The sequence below is a fragment of the Bacillus rossius genome, chromosome 3 (assembly GCF_032445375.1).
Source record: "Bacillus rossius redtenbacheri isolate Brsri chromosome 3, Brsri_v3, whole genome shotgun sequence".
NCBI lineage: Eukaryota > Metazoa > Arthropoda > Insecta > Phasmatodea > Bacillidae > Bacillus > Bacillus rossius.
The window spans coordinates 51,651,356-51,672,729 of NC_086332.1; the positions used below are offsets into that span (position 1 = coordinate 51,651,356).

Here is a 21,374-nt window from a genome sequence, read left to right on the forward strand (position 1 = left end):
TCTGGTACAAAATATATAAACAGACAACACATGGCAAAGTAAGTACTTAAAATAAAGAGAAGAACCTCATAAAAATGTACTAGAATAGTAAAAATTAAATCTTGGTATTTTTCGTACCAACACAAAAGAAATTATCTTCATATGTGATCAGAAACTCTGATAACTGGTACGTGTACCAAGAAACTGGCACGTCAATCATTCCTGAAACGCCACGATTTTTTTTCCAAGCCTAAATTATTCTAAGTGTGTAAGGGGAGGGTCCAGGTTAGATGAGGACCTAAGTGTGTCTCAGGCCGAAGCCTATACACACTACCATGCGGGGATCAATTAACATGCATTAAGCAAGCAGGTAACTACTGGACAAGAGGGAAGAAGGGTCCAGTTAAGAAGAGTTGGAGGGGCTGAAAAATCAACCATGCTGGAGTTGGGTGCTTCGGCCTTGCGACCCGCATTTAAAGGTTGGGAACTCCTGGGTTATTATTAACCAGGGGCGCATGCGCCCCCAGGGGCAGGCGACTTCATTCGTCAGCCCAGCCCAGCCCAGCTGCCCAGGCAGCCACAGTTAAACCAGATGTGGGCAGACGAGCCAGTAAACCAGCTCGAACTGCGGGCACACGGGGCGAAAGGCAGCCTGACATTGCGCCATCTTCATCTTCCAGTCAACAACCTTTCAAGCCAGGGTGGGGGTAAGTCGTTCAGGCGAATTAAGTATCTTGCGAGTCGGACCCTCTTGTCCTCCAAAATCCCGGGACGGTTGAAGGTCCCGCCGCCCAGGCTACCACTGGCTCCAACAGGGCCCCAACTTAAAGGCGCCGCCATCTCTTCCTTCAGAGTTACGATGCTGTTCAGTTCCGTTGCGCGCGCGGCAGTTCACAGCTCCGCAAGTTCCAGCCCGCAGTTCATCTACACTTCGCATCCAGGGCACATCGAGCTCCCCTGCGATGCCTTCGCCGACGGAACTGCATTCAGGCTACCTTTCACCCCAATAGCCGTAATAACGACTCCACAGGCTGGCCATTGGTCCGCGGACTGCTATTGGTTATTCACAGTCACCCCAGAGAGATTGCAACTCTCGAGCTGGGATCCCGTATCCGCCACCCGCGGGACGCGGTCGGTAGCAGTTGGCACTGCTAGGCCGCCTCCCGTACGCCCACAAATCCCCCACGCACTGCCAGCCAACAGCCCGCGAGAGAGATGCGCGCGCGCCTCGAGAGACGACCGCCGACTGAAACGCGACCTCGCCACCTGCCCTGTCAAACTCTAGCGGACATAGCCGAAGCAGTCGGCGGAAGAATTCCACCGTCTGCTTCGGCCAGGTTCGCTTCAGTTCGGCAAGAAAGCGCTACCTTTGTAGCTTCTACCACATGTTTTTACAGCCAATCCCCTCCCTGAACCTTTGTACCATGCCACCCCCCCTTCCGAAAGGAAACTACTGCGGCAGCCTTCCTGCTGAAAGCGGTCCTACCAACGCTTCTAAAACAGCATGTTTTGTGTGTCAACGAGTTCTTTTCTTATAGCGCACAGCGCACAGTACTGGGGCACAAGAAGATAGTGTAAAAAATGCATACACCTCACGGCACGAGCCAAAGTAAAATACTATTCTGAATAAAATATTTATTTAAAAAATACAATGTCTGGAAACTGCCTGGGCAAGCACTGCTTGCCTTGCTTGCCCTGACGAGACGCCACTGCTTATATCCTAAGAAGGGGTTGATCCAAGGAAACTTAAAAAACTAAATTACTTATTATTCAAATTAAGTTAATTTTCTAAAATAACAAATTAACTTCTAATCTGAAAACAGAACCTACTTCAATTTCATGTGAAAATTGATACCAATAAAACATTTAATAATAAATATCTTGTTAATTAATGCCTAATTTTTTTTACTAGTGACAGTCTGACAGTGCCATCCTTAATCTTTAGCTATCTTGTGTTATTTTAATCAAGAGCTGCTGTCTCTTGCTTACCTTAACCAGCACCCGTGGGCACATCTGGCAACATCCTTGTCCCAGTTGCCTTCCTTCCGTAGGAAGCATCACTGCTGCTCTCTACCGCTTTGCTAAAATTGAGCACATGCTTGGTAGATTCCTGTTAACCACAAGTTTTGTAGGAATTGCATTGAGTTTCCATGCCACCTTACACATTGGGTACTATGAAGAAGAAAATAATTAGGAACTCTCATCTTAGCAAACTAGCCCGATAGGGTAAAATTAACAATTGTACTTGGAAGAATAAAGAAATTTAATGTCAAAATTTTCTTCGGCCTATTTTGAGCTATTTAATATTCCAGCTTTACACGTGAAGCATTGGCCTGAAATGATTTTTTACGAGTGCTTTTAAAGGCTGTCAGTCAACAGGGGGCAAGGAAAACTACAGAATAATAATTAATGTGTATCACGATTGTACAGAATGTCGTAGTTTCAATTATATAACAGTTTAATGTAGACTATTTACAACAAATCATTCATAAAATTGAAGGGGAACTTACCTAGTTTATCTTACAAAAGTTTTAACATGTGCACCTTTAGTTATACAGCACACATCCAACCTCAAGTCCAATTCTTCCCACTCTTTGGTTAACAAGTCCAGAGTAATGGAAGCAATAGACCCTTCAATTTTGTGTTTAAACACTTAACACATAGGTAGCAATGGAATGTATTTTATAAAGCCCCAAAGGAAAAAAATTGCATGGCATGTGGTGTATACATGGACACCAGCAAAAAAGATTTGTCTTGACATATCAGTGGTTAGAGACTTTGACATTCAACCACTCTCGTACAAAGAGATTCCAATGGGGAGGGGCCCCATCCTTTGGCAAATTTAATTTACTGATGCACCCTCTAATTACGCTCAGTAGTCACCCTTTTACGTAGGTGGTGCAGCAAACGAGAAAACAAAGCGGTGCTTGTATTTGTGCTAATCTAAAATAGTTACTATTTGTGATGAACCAACACTCAACAAAGCTTATAGTTGATACTATTAAAATTTATAAAAGGGACACACTTTTGTGGACGTACTGTACTTCGCCCACGAGGATCTGGATGCTGCAGAGAAAATGATCTTGGTTCTTTTATGCAAACCTTTTCTGTGAAAGGATTAGTCTTTACCATCCTTGCAGCATTAGACTGACTTGTGAGACATTCTGCAACTAAAAATACATGCACTGATAGTTTTAACTAGTCAATTGATCACATTCTCAATATGATAAATTACTTGCGGATTACTGCTTCTTTAGGAACATTACACACAAAATGGTTGATTTGAAAAATAACAGTAGCTCATGTGCATTAGATTGACTACCATATTTACAAACCTATTGATTTTCAATAACATACAATGTACAGCACAGTGCACTAGGGGGAGAGGTCTGTTAGACACACATGGCACAACAGTCAATGGGAGCACGGTAGGGTGTGCCAGTTTGGCTAGAACTGGGAACTGTTTTTATCATTACTTGTAAGAAATTATTCAAAATTTAAAAAAAAAAAAAAAATTATACTCAGATAAATGACAAGTATGACCATTATTAAAAATACACATTTCCGATCTAATTCCAGGTTTCAAAATAAACTAATGACAAGAGTTAAATTCACCACATGCATGTGTAAACTTCAAAATCATTGAAATATTTATAATTTGGTTATATTCAGAATCCAGTTACCCATTATGTCGGGGTGTGATGGGACTGCTTCAGTAAATTGGTTTCACCATCAACAAACATCACTTGAATAGAAGAGCTGTAGGAACACATTAACCAGTCATCAGATATAACAAAATAAATAAATACCTGCCAACTCAGATAAATAGGAAAACTATATAAACACTCTCTTCAATTAAAGACAAGCACTGCTGCTTTAAGCGATGTTTTCTTTAAAAAGATTACACATAATTTTTGTTCATTACACACAACACTGATTTCTTAAATATCATAGAAACAGCATTTGAAATGTGTATCATAAAATGACAATGCCATTGAGATAAAATTTACGACTTACAATGTTTCTGCTGAATTTTAAGAGACACAAAGTTTGTCGTAGTTATTGTGCACATTAGCTGTGCAATGAATGGAATTAACATTTTGGTGAGCCATGAAATCATAGTTTTCAAAAACATTTTTAAACTCAAGAACTTAATTTTCATGTTGAGTAAATTAGCAGCTTTCTGTGTGTTAGCCTAATTGTTTAACTTTATTGGCATTAGCTTAGTTTTGACCATACAAAAACACTGATGGTTTAGTTTTTAAGTTTACTGTCTGCAAGTGTCACATCAAAATACTCTTAATGGTGAACAAGGCAAACTATTACAGAAAGTTTGATGCAATAAAAATTCAGAAAAATTGAAATCTTTTTGGAATCTAAAGAAAGCTATTCTTCTTATAATTTTTTTTTTAGTAAGTACACACAATTTTTGGAATTGTGCATTTCCTGAGATCACAGCTACACTGTTATCAGCAATTTTACTTGGTTATCGGACATCAATAGTTTTAACAGAAAAAAAAATTAAAGTTCGATACTCTTACGTTGCTACAAGCTGCTCTATAGCAAGGGAAACACATGAGCATTACAACAGCCCAGTGGCAACTAAGGCAACCGGATCACCCAATTTAATCACAATAATCTGAATGAGAGAATTGCAATCCATGACAGATTACAGAACATGCCAAATCAAGGAATGCCTGATTAGGCCTGTGCGAATATTCGAATATTAGTTTGCTTACAAACACTTGACCTAGCACTGTCATATACCAACTTTCACTGCTGAGTGTGTCATGTGTGATATAGATCGCGCTTTTTTCAATTTTAAATGGGATTTCATAATCTAAATCACAAACGATAAGTGAAGTCTTAAATATGCAACAGTATTCAGTTTTTTCCCCTTCTTTAGTCTTGTTAACAGTAGCGGAAACAATTAAAAAACTGCACATTTATTTCAAACTTGAAAACAAAATATTTGTATTATTTTCGACACACAGCAGAAGTGGGGAAAAAAAAAAAAAAAAAAACTTCAACTGTGGTTCACACCACCACTAAACAGACACTCCATTGAGATCAGGCATTAAAAGGATAGTCTCAATTTCAAACACACAAATTGATTGTGATAATCTTAACACCTTGTCATTCAATAGCAACTTTCATGCTCTATATATATATATATATATATATATATATATATATATATATGTCATTCATATATATATATATGTCATTCATATATATATATGAATGACAAGAATGACACGACTCCAAAAATATATAAATAAATGTAAATAATGATCTAGGATTCTACACAAAATTAGAAAAAAATTGTGTTTATAATACGTATTGCCTAACTAAATAAATTTACTTGCAACAACACAAATAACTAGGGTTAAAAAATTAAAATAGGAGCTCATTCAATCACTAAAAGATTCACATTTTACATAAAATAGATTATAATGGATTTCACAGTTTGCAAAAAATTTCTGTAACAAAATGTAGGTATATTAGCAGGTTGTGGAAAATAATACTAATAACAAATGAAATAGGTCAGTTAGCAGCACAATAAAAAAAATTCTTAATTCAACTATTTTAATAAACATTTTCCATATAATCACTGTAGCTGACAACTTAACCTACCTTACACTTAGGTATCATATGTCTAATTTTCCAAAAGTTGTTAATGATTATTTTTTTTAGTAGGAATCTAATTCTCATTCAATTTGAATTAAATATTTGTATTCACAAATAATTTAATATTTGTATTCGAACTAAAAAAAAATTGACATCCGCACAGGCCTTTCGTCATTTGCACAGATCACTTGAATCCACCTTACTAAAGTACAGCCAATGTAAGCTCTATCAATGTAATAATAAAAGCTACAAAAATAATTTAAATCAAGATTATATTGAAGGTAATATGTCTCTTAGCAATACATTTACACCAAGGAAGAAAATTTTAACTAGATAAATTCAAGTAACTAAATTTCAGCTTTTAGTTATCTACAGTTAATTCCAAATTTCTGAATCTATCAAACCTGTATGTAAACCCACTGAACAGTTATCCATTCTTGTAAAGCTGCTTGTTTAGGACAATACCAAGGCTCATTTTGTAAAAACAATTATCAGCCAAATTTAATGATATTGTGCACTTACCAGTATTTAGGTGCCCAAACCTTTGCCATTTTAATAATTTCCAACTTTTCCAAACTTTTTTCCAGCCAGTATTTAAATGCAGATGTAAAATACATATTAATTAATTTAACTTACCAAAGGAAAATATAAAATAAAATGTCAAAAAATGCACTGTCATGCACTCTGAAGACGTTTAAGAATGTTTTTTTTTTTATTTTTACTTATTTTAAAGGTCTGCGCAGGGGAGTTTAAGATACAGGCACACCGCCAGTAACTCAGACCCTCGTATTAAAAGTATTCAGAACAGGAGTACATTATTAGATGCACATTAAATATTACAAATATTCACAAGGTGTATAGGGTAGAATGAGACTCACACTACGATTTTATGACATGTAATTAAAGTATTACAACACTTGGGCAATGTAAATACCAATCAAACAAAAAAGGAATGAGACGGTAGAATACATTTTAACTTACATCTCTGTCAAATGTAGACTAATATAAATGATGTACAGATAGCAAGTGTAGACAAAAATTACATGTCAATTGGAATGTTTCTCTGCAATACGTGCAGACAACCTCAAATAGTCTTTGTGCACCCAACTTCAATATCTGCTGCAGAAAGTGAAGATGAAGAGGTAAAACTGAAATGCATACTAACACAACTTCCTTTAGATATGAATTTGTTGCATACAGCAGTCAATCTAGGATTCCTGCACAGCATCACATAGCTTTATCATTATGTAAGCACGTACCAGCAATGTGACTGAACTTCTAGAGTACATAGAGAACAATCCACATCAATATCAGTCACGAAGGAGTTTGCTTTTACATGACAGCTGTGCCAAGTTTCTTTCTTAAGAGCCTGCATTACAAAATTTCCAAAATACGTAACTGCTTTACAATCACAGCCTCAATGTCATGTTCTCGTTACCCGGATTGTAACTGAAGTAGCCAACACACTACATTTTACAATTTGTGTCTGTGCGTTACATAACTACACCCTGTGCTAATTTAAGTGATACTGAGGTTTATCATGAGCACTTACAAGTGCCGAGAACAAGACACCACACTAAATCATACCATTTTGATTCACTATACAAAAAATTACAACAATAAAATAACATTCTTTAATTTGCTAAAAATAAAGCTGCCATTATTTCCATCACTTTTGCCCAAACTCAAAGAAGCCCCTCCTCATAAATTAACATAATTTACACTATAAAAATGAGTTATGATTTTTTGTTCAGAACACATTTAACCTGGTTTCCAGGAAAGCACAGAAACATAGAATCATACACCAAGTTGCTGCTAACAAATTTTAAAGCAATAAAACTCGAGGACATTTACACAATTTAATGATATGGCCTTAATCTTACCCAAAACTATGTAAAACAAAATTACTTCCACAGAGATGTTGCACATTAAAATTTTAGTGGTAACCAATCTGAAAACACAAAATAATTTTGTGCCAGAAAGTTCATAATGCAGGCCCCATGATGTTTTGGGCAAACAAAACAACAGAAATAACAAGTGTCCTCTGAAGAAAAAAATAACAATTGTCTACAAGACAGTATGTCCCATTGTGAGATTTATTAAAATTTTTAAATCCTACCAACACAAACAGGCATAATGGAGACCTATATTTAAACTCATTTTATATATATAACAATTAACACTTCCATTTTCTGATTGTAGACAGATGTTTTAGAGATAAATTATACCAAATTTTCATAGCACAGTCAGTAATGAAAGATTAAAGCCATAAGTGAGCAGTTCGCTTCTCTCTTTCATGACAAGTTACCCACTTTTGAAGAGCAAAATGGCTACCTGGCCCAAGTAGAAATAAATAAAATGCCTTGTTTCATGGGTGACATAGCTCCCAAAGTTGCGCCCTACAATGCAATGCCATGTGGGGTTAAACTTCTTGTCAAACTCCTTCTTGATGAACGCTGCAATGTCTTTCTCTATGTTGTACTTCTCAAGGGCCTGGGTTGCACAGTCCACCGCCTCCTGCTGCATTTCTTCAGACATGTCTGCATTCTTGATCACTGCCTTACGGTCAGACATCCTGGACTGTCTGGAACAAGTAGGCATCCCATCTAGGTCCTTATGAACTGAACTAACTGTCAAATGACACTACATGACACTAGAGCAATGGACACTGGAATGCCAATCATTAAACAACGTAACTTGCATGCAAGTCAATTACAATTGAGTAACGAGAAGAAAAAGCTAGGGAGTTGCCAATTTAAACTTAAATTTCCTGATAAATTTTATGCCTAGCTCATGCACATGTACCGTCAGTTGGGGTAACTTTGGCCCTTTGAGGGTAACTTTGGCCCAAGACAAAAAACATGTTAAACCATGTTACAACTCTCCAAAATATTTATTATATGTGATGATACATATTTTACATATGTATCATCACATCTAATAAATATTTTGAAGAGTTGTAACATGGTTTAACATGTTTTTTGTCTTGGGCCAAAGTTACCCTCAAAGGGCCAATGTTACCCCAACTGACGGTATCACAAGCTAATGAAAGTGCATCTTCTCGTTTCAACTTCAAACTATTATTTCAACTTCTCTTCAAGCATCTTCCAATATTTGCAGTTATTCACTAATAAAGCTGGCAACTGACACGTAAGAAAAAATTTAATAAAATTAATTTACAAGTTTTTCCTGCAAATTTTTTTATCCTGTATTTAGAGGGGGGATAAAACAAAACTTTGGATGATCATTACTTCCTTATTGTTTCTTGTTGGAAATTTGGTTTTTCTAACAACATAGTAATTTAAAAAGTTATTTTTTCGTGGCTTTGTACAAGAGTTACAGAAATAAAGAAGATACAAAATTACTTTATTTTTTAAGGTGCCAGTCTATAGTTAAAAGGAAATTTATATTAAATAAACTTCATATATCTTGTTAGCAGATCTGATTCATATTTGACTATATAAAGCACACATACCAGGAAAGCCTTCCCTCTGAAAATTTTAAGCAGCAAACAAACACATTTCTTTTATCAGTGAAACAGGATCATCAATCATTAGCAGCTGCCCAGTTTGAAAACTCTAAATAAATCACACATATAAAAATATGCTTGACATTCTGTGGCAGCAGTTGTTTGTTAAATTCTGACTTTTGTATTACTATTGTGGCACACCAATTAGAGGTTGCAAAAATGCCCCTTAAAACTATTTAATTGCTGATCAGATATAATTAATTTCTGCTTTTTATGACGATAGACAGGAGTTAGTTTAAAAAACAGATGACATTATATGCTACTAATGTTGTCGCATTATCAGAAAAAACTTTTTTTTCTCCGAGATTACTACAAAAATTTATATAGAGGTGGTCTATAAAGTACAAGAAAATTGTAGGGTAAAAATTATTAGAATTGAGAAAATATAAATGCAAAAAGTATTAAAATTGCCAAAGAACTATTTACAGCAATTTAAATGATTTGGCATAGGCCTATACTTCTCAATAGATCAGGCAACATAATTTTCACCAATTAAAAAATACAACCTTCACATCTAACAAATTTACCAGAACAAAGAAAAATACAAAAAACACATTTTTCATAACAAATAATTTTTTTTTATAATTTATGATTTACCTAACTTAATTCCCCCCCCCCCCCCTCACACACACACCCAAATGTTATGCAAAATATCAAAAGACACACAAAGTTACATTTTAAAGATTTACTATGCAATGTTCGGCATTACCTGTGTACATATTAACACTTTCAGATAAAATCAGAGCCATGAAAATCTTACCAAATCTTCAAATGAAAAAATAGAAAGAAATAATTGATAATTGTGGACTCAAAAAATTAAAACATACATTAAGAAATACAATTAATGATTTACAATAAGAGTGTCTTAAATACTTGGTGAACCAATTTTGACCTTTTCATGTATCAGAGGGTCAATTTTTATGTATAATATTCAAAAATACAAAATAAATAACATATTAGGAGGAACTGGCAAGATTTTTGTTAGGAAGATGAAACGTTTTTGATGTAATTCCCAAAATTTTTAAGTGGGCAGTCTCCAACTACTAAATATATTTAATGTGCAACTACCGGACCTTAGTTTAGTTACTTTGACATGTCCTGTACACATCCTGTGTAAAAGTTATAAAATATTTCAAACCTTAAACTCACACTAACATTAGAAGTCCTCAGTACAATTTTCTGAATCTGTACAGTGTGATGGCAATGTGGGCTGCAACATGCACAGCATTTAAAGAGCATAAATTCCACATATAAATAAACAATATTTTGTTGCCTGCAGACTCAGTAGTAATGTAGACAATTTAGGGACTCGCGTAATTTTATAAGTTATTATTTACATTAGATTGCATTACAACATCCAATTCAAATGTGAACTGGAAACAGTAATTTCTCAATAAACAGTAGGAATTAAAACACACTGTTTGCAGAGTAAATAGAGGAACATCTTAGGTGTTCCAAAAAGTATTCTCGGACTTTTAATTTAATTACGAAAAAGCCAAAACCTGAGAAAATTACCTTTTACACAAACCCTTAACCCAAAAATTCCATACGTGTATAGCTGGAAAGTACTAGTATTCAAAATTTACAAGGACTTGAGCATGACAGCTCCCACATTATTGCACAAGTGAATGTAAAATGGTCAGTTACTAATGAAGTTAATGAAATCTCACTAAACACAAAATTAAAACACGTCTCCACATAATTTTAAAAAAATGTGTGTGTGAGTGTGGGCAAATATTCTGTATCACGAATTAAATTTTATCCCTTGAAATATTCTGCATCACGAATTAAATTTTATCCTTTGATCATGATGGCATGATCATGCAAATATTAATCCTGAGGGTAATTGTTAGATATATATCAAAGGTTCATCCCTTGATCGTAATGGAATGATCCTGTAAATATTGAATCTGTGGTACTTGATGCTTGCTGTTTAGATTAAGTATATTGAAAGATCCTGCACATAAAAATCTGTCATATAACAATAAATAATTATCATAAGTTTAAAACAAAATATTTTTTCCTTTTTATTCCACTTAAAATCATAATTTATTGTTATATCACAGGTTTTTGTGCAGGATCAACGTCCTAAATTAAAACACAGGATCAAAATGTACAGTATCATGGGATAAACTTGATAAATGATACAAAACTTTAAAAAAAAACAGGAACTAAACTGATCATTATATCACCATGGGAGCCATCAGAGGGCATGACAAAACTGCTTTCTTCATAAAAGTAGGTACACTCAAATTGCAATACAGGAGCTTACTAGCAGCACACAATGATTGATTACATTATTACATTATACATGAATGTATAATGTAAAAAGCTGTAACTGAATTTTAAATATCAAGCTTTCTTACATTATGTACGAAATTGACTAACAAATACATTAATAGTAATTAAGTAATATGAAAATACTAGATAGTTATGGAAGACAAGGGCTTTACAAATTCTGAAATTTCTCGCAAATAATCCGGTAAGCGTAATAATTATTTCTAAAGATTTTGCAATTCCTAAATGGCCTAATTTAAATACAAAATACTACAGCTCCATTAAATTTACATTACCGGCCATATCTTAGCAAAATTCTGGCTGTTGTATATTATTGAATGAATTACAACGCATCAATATACATTACACTTAAGTATTATACGTTGTAACCTAATAATAATAATAGGGTTCTATCGAGCGGGCATTCAAATGCAGCATAGTATTTAACAGGGATACTGCGGCAATTTGCCGGGCTTGCGCCGCAACTCTCTGACTCGCGGCCAAACCTTTGGCTAAATCATACAAAAATTTATTTATTCTTTAACATAAGCATTACATATCAGAATTATATTATAAAAAGTTCTTTTCCCAAAAAAAAAGCCATTTCAAAAATTAAAACTAGACAAATTTCTAATGTCTGGTTTCTATCACTTACCTCACAAATCAATATAATACACTGAAGAAATTTATCAAAAAACGTGTGAGTGAGTATTAAAACCTCCCCTTGCCAGAAAATATAGCGAAAATATTTTCAGAAAACACCAACAATTAATTCACCGCCTATTCCGAAAATAGTTCACTTCACGTCTTCTTGCCGCAAATGCAAAACCTCTTCTACCGTTGTGATTGGTTCGCGATCAGCGTCTTCTACCAGTATCTTCTATCAACCCACAATGCATCATTCATTTCATAGGACCAACATAAATAAACACATTACACCTTAAATAAAATTCCCTAATATTCACATAATTAAAATTAAAATATAAAGTTGACAGCAACTAATTGATTTAACAAAATAAACAAATAAAATTAACGTCAAGGCTCTTTCACCATTAAACAATGCTCCAGTCTCTGCCCTGTTTGTACTGTCCACCACAGCCGATCTACAGGACAGCGACCGCCGGAAACAACGCCAATGTCAAATGTAATGTGTTAATGGTGTATTGTGTAGATTTGTTCATGTTTAATACGTTAAGGAAGGTGGATGGCGTAAGTAACTATGATATATTACGTTTTTGCAAACGACAGCAAGAATAACTGGAGATTTTTTTTTTTTAATGTGAAAGGATATGTTGTCACTTCCTATTCCAAGCACTCCAAAGTAATAAAAGGAGTCATTGCTTTCGGGCTGATCTGGGCCAACCATATAAAAAGGGGGCCAAACTCTGAGGCCAGACGGGGACGCGAGTCACTTCACTATATTTTGCGTCTTGTACTTTTCATAAAATGTATTTTTGATGTGTAACATCTGACGCCGACCGCCAATGCTCCTCTGTCGCATAGACCGCTATGCCTCATCAACGTCTCGCAAAAGCGTGTGCACCGAACGCGCCCGTGCGCGCAGCAAAGTGCAGTTCGTGCGACGAGGCGAACGCCATACAACGAGTGCTACACCGGCGCAAGGATCCGGCCGGGTGTGGCATATCCTTCCGCCGCACTACAACAAATTGTTATAATTATGTTTTTCCACAGGATTTTATTAAACATTATTTTTTATTAATTAATAATTCAGTCTTTGCAAATCCATGTTTCACTGTGCGATTTGTCCCGAACCTGGCCAGTTCAGTTTCCCGCGAAATTCACACGTTTCCGCGGGAGGGCTGGCGGGGGAGGGGGGTCGCGCGCGGCGACACAGGCAGTGTCCTTCGAGAGCTCACCCAGGCCGGCAGCCTGCGCGCAACGCGGAACCTTCAACCTTTGCATTCACCAACATGTAGTATTCCATAGTGTAATTTCTTTTCAACCTTTTACGTACAGTTCCGCGGTCGGCCTAAATTTACCATGAGGTACTTAACTTAATTCAATCAGTGCTCAAGATGAGTGTTCCACGTCATACGTAAGTACTGTGGGGAGATTATGTGGTTTTACGTCGGCGCTTCACGCCCAACCTAGCCTACCGGCTATTTAGTTTTGGCCCGCACGGGGCAGCCAGCAGGCGACACGTGCTATCAGACTTAATAACGATTCAGTCCCTGGGACACACCTAGACACCACGTAGAGTCGCCGGAGACACGGGCCTACGTGCCGCTAGCCCAGTTTATCAAGTGTAATGTATTAGTAGAATAGTTGTTCGCCTAAGTGTAATTCGTCATGTCAGGGCTTATGTAACACCGTCGTACGGCAGTGCGCCACCAAACTTAATCCAGAGCTAGGTATTAGTGTAGTGTATTGTGCTTCAAAATATTGTGTGCCATGTCAGAGTGTCTTTTGTAACTTTCGCATCACGTAAACGAGTCTGCCCCTCACGCGCATAAGAATCGTGAGCCGCCACTGAGGAAGTGAGCTGCGTGTGTGACTAGTCGCGTCGGGCAAACCGTTACGGCCAGAACGGGCAGCACCATGTATTGGGCTGTGCTGTATTAAATTCACCAACTATCTGAAGAAGTTTTGTGTTATTATTCAGGCGTCCCGAGTGGCCTCAACAGCTCGGGGGGCCCTACTGCGTTGACCCCTACCTCTAGCCACAAGGCCGAACCTTCCCTGAGAACACGAACTGAACAAAATCACGTCTAAGTAATCAGGGGTAGTGGGGACGGCGTCAAATTGGCGCCCGACTAGTGTGGCTTTCATTTTCTAAAAATTAATTTCCAAATTTGTTTCAAATTTTTCAAATTTTTTCTCAAATTTTTCAAATTTTATACTTCAAATTAGTGTACCAGTAAGGGCTCGCGTAGGAAGTCGGAAATCGCGCGGAAACGGACGCGACGCGCAGACAGCCAAAGAAGCGGGCACCTGGCGATAGGCGCGCGTCAAGTTACACGCCAGACGCGCATCAAGTTACGCGCCAGGCGAGATAATGGCTGTGGGAGCGAAAGTCCGCGCGCCTCACACACGGATCAGGTGGCGCAGCTGCGCAGCTGCTACGCGCCGAACATGAGCACGAACATGAGCCGTGACGGAGCGATAAGCATAGACATGGAAGGGGTATGCCACGCATGCCTCCTGCCAGGGTTGCCAATAAATCATGCTGCGGCAGGGATTTTCGCCACCTGTACCTGCGACACAGAGAGGAAGCACAAAACAGAGTTTGACGACAGAAAACCAGGGCCGACGTCGACAATTAAGTGCGGCGCGAGGGGATGTCATCGGCGGCCCGATGAGGTGGCGTTCTGCCACCAGTGCGGCACCGTGAGGCACCGCTCGTGCACCGAGGCCCGGGAGTTCCTCAACTTCCGGAATGGGCTGTTCATGTGCCGCGCGTGCGAGCTCGCGCTGGACAGACCGTCAGCGATGCCGGCGGCCCCTGTCGCACCGCGCCCCGGCGGCACCCTCAAACTGCCGGAGTTCGGAGGGCAGGAGCACGAGGACCCCGCAAAGTTCCTGCGGATATGCCGAGACAGGCAGGCACGATACGCGGTTCCTACAGATGAGTGGACGGAGAAGGCGTGCAATCAGCTGAGGGGGTGTGCCCTTGACTGGTGGACCACAGCCGGAGAATACGGCATGGAGTGGGGCGACTTCGCCAATGGACTGGAGGAGCGTTTCAACGACGCCCGGGCCCGGGCCCGGTGTCAACAGTCACTGTTCTGCCGGCCTCAGGAGGCGGAAGAAAGCGCGGAGGCCTACATCAGGTCTAAGGCGCGGCTCCACCGACGGCTGGTGGAAGGAGAGGACGACAGCAGCATGCTAGGGGTAGTCGTCCAGCTGATGCTGCCCGAACTGCGGCCATTCCTTAGGGCCGCCACCGACAGGGGACTGGAGACGTTCGTGCGGTTGGCGAACGAGGTGGAGCGCGACGTGCAAGTTGTCCGCCGCAGCCGCGAGCCGTCCACCCAACGGCCAGGAGCGTCACCACCGATGTTAGCGGCCCCCGGGGACTCCAGGGCTCTGGTACCGTACGTGGAGCCAGTGCCGAGGCAACAGGGGGAGCAGCCGCCCCGACGTGCCGCACCCAGGGAAAACACCGGGGCACCAAACCAGGGGGCTCCGCGCTGCAAGTACTGCCGTGAGGAGCGGTACCACTGGCACGACGTCTGTCCCACGCGGGCAGCTGTCTGGCAAGCCCGTGGGGCGGGCGGCCCCACGTGGGGAAACGCCCGCTAGGGGGTAGTGCCATGGCTGGCCACTGTCCCCGGAACCCTAGCCCGGCCTCCACTGTCACCCCGGCGCGCCCCGTCAGGACGGACGGGCGCCGCGCACCCGCCTCGTCAGCGGCCTGCACCGGGTCGTCGGCGAGCCGCACCGGGTCGTCGGAGAGCCACACCGGACACCAGGTGGCCCTGGCGACACCGGCAGCACCTGCGGTGTCCGCTGACACACCGGCACGCCCCGTCAGGACGGACGGGCGCGGCGCACCCGACTCGTCAGCGGCCTGCACCGGGTCGTCGGCGAGCCGCACCGGACTTCAGGTGGCTCCGGCGACACCGGCAGCACCTGCGGTGTCCGCTGACACACCGGCACGCCCCGTCAGGACGGACGGGCGCGGCGCACCCGACTCGTCAGCGGCCTGCACCGGGTCGTCGGCGAGCCGCACCGGACACCAGGTGGCCCCGGCGACACCGGCAGCACCTGCGGTGTCCGCTGACACCCCGGCACGCCCCGTCAGGACGGACGGGCGCGGCGCACCCGACTCGTCAGCGGCCTGCACCAGGTCGTCGGCGAGCCGCACCAGACACCAGGTGGCCCCGGCGACACTGGCAGCACCTGCGGTGTCCGCTGACACACCGGCACGCCCCGTCAGGATGGACGGGCGCGGCGCACCCGACTCGTCAGCGGCCTGCACCGGGTCGTCGGCGAGCCGCACCGGACACCAGGTGGCCCCGGCGACACCGGCAGCACCTGCGGTGTCCGCTGACACACCGGCACGCCCCGTCAGGACGGACGGGCGCCGTGCACCCGACTCGTCAGCGGCCTGCACCGGATCGTCGGCGAGCCGCACCGGACACCAGGTGGCCCCGGCGACACCGGCAGAACCTGCGGTGTCCGCTGACACACCGGCACGCCCCGTCAGGACGGACGGTCGCGGCGCACCCGACTCGTCAGCGGCCTGCACCGGGTCGTCGGCGAGCTGCACCGGACACCAGGTGGCACCAGCGACACCGGCACGCCCCGTCAGGACGGACGGGCGCGGCGCACCCGACTCGTCAGCGGCCTGCACCGGGTCGTCGGCGAGCCGCACCGGACACCAGGTGTCCCCGTCGACACCGGCAGCACCTGCGGTGTCCGCTGACACACCGGCACGCCCCGTCAGGACGAACGGGCGCGGCGCACCCGACTCGTCAGCGGCCTGAACCAGGTCGTTGGCGAGCCGCACCGGACACCAGGTGGCCCCGGCAACACCGGCAGCACCTGCGGTGTCCGCTGACACACCGGCACGCCCCGTCAGGACGGACGGGCGCGGCGCACCCGTCTCGTCAGCGGCCCGCACCGGGTCGTCGGCGAGCAGCACCGGACACCAGGTGGCCCCGGCGACACCGGCAGCACCTGCGGACCGCCTGACGGCAGCGGCAGCGCCCCGGGAGCAGTGTGGTGAGTCGTTCCAATTAGGGCAGTTGGGACCTAAGGCAGGGCATTTACTCCGGATTCCCGTCAGGATGGATAGAAAGCCGGTGCATGCTCTTGTCGACACGGCCGCCAGCCACATGTATGTGTCGGCTCAGTGCTCGAGCGTACGGGACTTTGACTCAGGTGCGGAGGAGGTACAGTTAGCGACGCAGGGGGCGACAGCGCGTGTTGTCGGTCGCGCGAACATCACCATTTCTATCAGGGACCATGTTAGTCACACAACAGCACTGGTAGTAGAGGGATTACGGGAGACGCTGATCCTAGGACTGCCTTGGCTGGAGCAGGAGGACGCCACTGTGGAGGTCAGGGAGGGGAGGTTGCACGTTGGCCACCACGAGCGGCGCACAGTTTACAGCCTGGGCTATCGGCCACCCGCTGAACAGGGGAAACCCATCACGCTCGCGGACTTGAGGAATGGTGTGCCCGCTTCCCATGTAGAGCTCATAAACAATGTCTTGTCTCAACAGCCACAGGTGTTTGCGGCCACAGATATGCTCCGCCGTACCACAACCACGGAACACACCATCCCCACCCGACCTCACCAACCCCAGTTCGTAAAACCATACGGGTTCGGACCCACTGAAAGGCACGTCATCCAGACCCAGATTACGGAAATGTTACGCGATGGAGTCATCGAACCCAGTGAGTCGCCATACAACTGCCAGATTGTCATGGCGAACAAGAAAGATGGCTCCATGCGTTTTTGTGTGAATTTCAAACCAGTCAATTCAGTAACCACACCCGCCCCACCACCGCTCATCAACATAACAGACGCTTTGGCAGGGCTGGGCGACGCCCGCATCTTCACGTCCCTGGACCTCAAGTCCGGGTACTGGCAGGTGCCCGTACGTCCAGAGGACCGCCCGAAGACCGCGTTCACTGCCCCTGATGGCCGGCGTTTCCAGTTCTGTGCCATGCCGTTCGGGCTGATGGACGCCCCCGCGACCTTCCAGGCCATGATGGTGCGTGTGTTAGACAGGTACGCGGGCGAGTTCGCCGCCGCGTACTTGGATGAAGTCATCATCTGGTCACGGTCGTGGGAGGACCACGCCCGGCACCTCGGCCTGGTCCTTGAGCGGCTGGCCAGACACGGCCTCACGTGCGCCCCCCAGAAATGCCACGTGGGGGCGGCTGAACTGGAGTACCTAGGGCACATGGTGGACGCGGAGGGTTGCCGCCCTCTGCCAAAGCATCTGAACCTTATTGAGTCCAAACACGCCCCACGAACCCGCAAGCAGCTGCAGAAGTTGATGGGCCTTCTCAACTGGCTGCGCTCGTTCATTCCACATTTTGCCAGCATCACAGCCCCAATGACGGACTTGCTGTCACCCAAGCTCCGGTTTCAGTGGACCAGCGAAGTGGACGCCGCCCTGGATGCGGTGAAACGGCAGTTCCGCGAGTGCCACCAGCTCGCCCGTCTGCAGCCTGACCTTCCCCTGTTCCTTCAGACAGACGCCAGTCAGGAGGGGATGGGGGCCGTCCTATACCAGGTGGGGGACAAAGGCGTGCGCCGGGTGGTGGAGTACGCCAGCGCCATGTTCGGCCAGCCCGAACGGCGGTACCATGTGAACGAGCAGGAGTGCATGGCCGTAGTTTGGGCTATGCGCCGCTACCGCCACCACCTGGAGGGCTGCCGGTTCACGCTGCGGACGGACAGCCAGTGTCTCCGCTGGCTGGACTACGCCCAGGGCCGCAAGTCGAAGTTCACGAGGTGGGCGCTGATGCTCCAGAACTTCGACTTCGCGGTCGAGCACGTCCCTGGACGGGACAACCAGTTCGCCGACGAGTTGTCGCGCCATCCCGACTCACACAACACGTTTCAGGATGACCAGGACTGGGAGGAGGCCAGAGGGAGCCGCGCCGCCGGTCACTCCGGGGAAGGCGCCCGCATCTTTATTTCACATCCCAAGGGCCCCCGATCATCCCGCCGTCTTGCCTGTGGAGACCCTGAGTGAATTAGTGGAATTCGTGAAACAGTCTCAGCGGACAGACGACCCCACACAGGCCGAGTGCGATCATGTGGGGAGCAGGCTCACCCCTACCACAGGTGCGTGGACGGGGTGTTGGAGACCCGGGTACCAGGGGACATGGACGCCTGGCGCCTTCATGTGCCGCTCGGTGCCCGCGAGCAGGTCATGGGCTTCCACCACACGCACGAGCTGGCGGGACACCCGGGTGCGCACCAAACACAGTTAGACATCCGTAAGACCTTCCATTGGCCGGGGGTGACGCGGGACGTACGGGACCTGGTGCGGCGCTGTCAGCAGTGCCAGCAGAGGAAGACGAGGCGGTCTGACGGGGTGGAGCAGCAGCGTCCCCGCCGGCCCCGCGACCCGTTTCACACCCTGACCCTGGACATAATGGGGCCCTACCCGCGGACCACCCGGGGAAGGAGGGACTTGGTCGTCATCACAGACATTTTCACCCGGTGGGTCGAGGCCTTCCCGGTGTCCAGCGTGCGCGCCGGAACCATAGCCGCCCTGCTGGACCACGAGATATTCCCGCGGTATGGTTTCGCGCGCGTGCTGTTGACGGACAACGGCTGTCAGTTCAGCGGGAGGCGCTGGAGAGCTGACTGTCGCCGTTGGGGTCTTGATCACCACACCACCCCCATTTACCATCCCCAGGCCAACCCCACTGAGAGGCGGAACCAGGAGGTCAAGGCGCAGCTGCGGCTGAGGTTGGGGGACGACCACTCCAAATGGGACGTCCACCTGCCGAAGCTGTTGTATTGCCTCCGGCGCCGCACCAACGCTGTCACCGGTCATTCCCCTGCCGAGCTCCTGTACGGGAAGAACTTGGCGTTGCCCGGGGAAAGCAGGGTGGCCGATGTCGCCATGGGCACGGTGGCGCGCCCCAATCATGAGGAGGGGAGGGAGCACGCCAGACAACGGCAGGCCCAATTCCTGGCGGCCCACACGCCCATGAGTAGTCACCCCCCACCCCCCATCCAGCCAGGTCAGCTGGTATATTTCAGGCAGCACCACTTGTCTTCCGGGGCGCGTAACTTTTGTGCGGGGTTGGCGCCCCGATGGTCGGAGCCGCGGGAGGTGCTGTGGAGGACGGGCCCCTCATCCTATGCGGTCCGGACGCCAAGGCGGCGGCCCGCTAAAGTGCACCGGGATGACCTGCGCGTAGTCGCGCACGGGGTCAGATTTGGCCCAACGACCCCCTCTTCACCATCCCCCACACTCCAGGAAGCTACAGATACGCCGCGGGAAGGAGCAGCACCTGAACCCACCACCCGGGGGGACATGCACACGGGCGACACAGACGTGGGTAGCCATGATCAGGCACATGAGTGCACCCAACCCGACCTCCGGGACACCCCGAGCAGGTCCCCGGTGCCGCTGGCCACAGTTCCGCACGTCCCCGAGGAGGTGGGGAATCCGTTGGTCTGGTTTCCTGACGAGGAGGGGGAGGAGGTCTGTGAGGAGGAGGACGACGAGCCACTGTGGCCGCTGGACCTCAGCCTGGCGGACACGACGTTCCAGGTGTCCGTGGACGAGCCCGAGGATGGGGAGGAGCCGGACAGTAGGGATAGGCGCCCCACCCGCAGACGTCGGGCCCCGGTCAGGACGTGCTGCGCGGACGACAGCGAGCCGGTAGAGTTCGCACCTGTCCCCGCCGTGGAGGCGAGCTGCCCGACCACCCAACCGGACACGAGGGAACCTACACCACTCTGCCCAGTGGAGACCCCTACCAGCACAGTCCCCACCACACGACCACAGAGGGCCCGCCGACCCCCGGCCTACCTGGCGGATTACGAGTAGTCCAGGTCCCCGTCGAGCTACTCCACCCGGGCGCGGCCTGTAAGGGGCGATCCAGGGGTGCCAACACTCGTGGCCGGACCCCTATCATTCCCCCCGCCCACGTCATCCATTCCACCACCCTGCCACACCCCGACCACGCTGACCCCCCCACCCACGTGTCACTATATTGAGCTAGAAGAGGCGCACGTCGCTGCCCAGTCCCAGGGGGGGAAAGGACACGGGTCAGGGCATAATCCCTTAGCATTCATTGAGTGGGAGAGGTATTCAGGGCAGAATGTTTACATCACAACACACCATCCACTCCGCCGCGTAGTGTAGGGCTGCAGTGCGGCGAACGTCAGTGAAGTGCTCAGCGTGTGAAGCGAGGCGTTGATGCACATAGCGGTCTCAGAGAAGGGGGGGCATTTGACGCCGACCGCCAATGCTCCTCTGTCGCATAGACCGCTATGCCTCATCAACGT

General features: G+C 46.2%; 1 long non-coding RNA gene across 1 annotated transcript; it reads right to left on the reverse strand.

Annotated features, from left to right (window-relative positions):
- Positions 1-6,299: 6,299 nt before the first annotated feature.
- LOC134530684 (uncharacterized) lies at positions 6,300-12,311 on the reverse strand. Its single transcript, XR_010074855.1, has 2 exons — positions 12,072-12,311; positions 6,300-8,194 (listed from the first exon to the last, which is right to left on the reverse strand). It is a non-coding gene; the product is annotated as an uncharacterized LOC134530684 (long non-coding RNA).
- Between the last annotated feature and the right edge of the window lie 9,063 nt (positions 12,312-21,374).